We start from the raw sequence: 875 nt of genomic DNA on the forward strand, positions 1-875 counted from the left end.
TATGGATTATTGGGCCTCGTGAGCTCTCTCGGAACTTTTCTTAGCCGTTGATCCGAATTGGTCGCATGCAGGGCTCTCTGGACGCATCTTCAGCGGGAACTGCCCGGGCACTGCAGCTCCATCCATCCGTCTTGGGAGAGAGACCTAGACTGGAATTCTTGACGTGACTTAGATTAATATCTAAATGATTTAGACCTTGACTTTGATACATCTCTTCTCTATGCTTTTGATAGAGAAGGAAAACCAGTAGAGATTGCGTTGGGAGAGCGGGAGGCATTATTAAGATTTAAAATAAAAGGTTGACTTTGCCAGGAAATATGATGCATACGTGTATAATGAAAAGGGGAGGATGGGAGGGGCAGGAGAGCGCGGGGACACGCATCACAAGACACCCGAGTGTTCCCGCCAAAACGAGCTAAATTAGCGAGGTAAACTTCGCACTCCAGTCCCCGCACGGGAAGGGTGGGAGGGGAGGGAGGAGGGGAAGCGGGTGGCGAGGGAAACAACCGCATCACCTAAGTTTCGCGGCGACCTTTATGTTCGCGATCCACGATATGCAGCTGTGCAAGTGCACAGCAGTCGCTGGTCATGGAGCCGCAGCGCAAGCAGCTTGGAATCGTGACCTTGATCGCAGAAATGAGCCCGGATCGCGGGGCGGCAGCGAGCGTGCGCCGCGTGCATTCGGACAGCGGCTTCAGCGCTTTGCGGCCCCCGAGAGGTGAATGATAATGGCTTAGTAATTTCCACCTCATGCCGAGTTACCGTTATTTTGCTTTGATTTTACTGTGGTCATTAAAGATATCCATAAAACCTCACCCTCCCCTCCCCGAGTCATTTGGGTGGAAGGTAAACACGCTTGGCCATAGAATGTTCAG

The sequence above is a fragment of the Penaeus monodon genome, chromosome 24 (assembly GCF_015228065.2).
Source record: "Penaeus monodon isolate SGIC_2016 chromosome 24, NSTDA_Pmon_1, whole genome shotgun sequence".
Lineage (NCBI taxonomy): Eukaryota > Metazoa > Arthropoda > Malacostraca > Decapoda > Penaeidae > Penaeus > Penaeus monodon.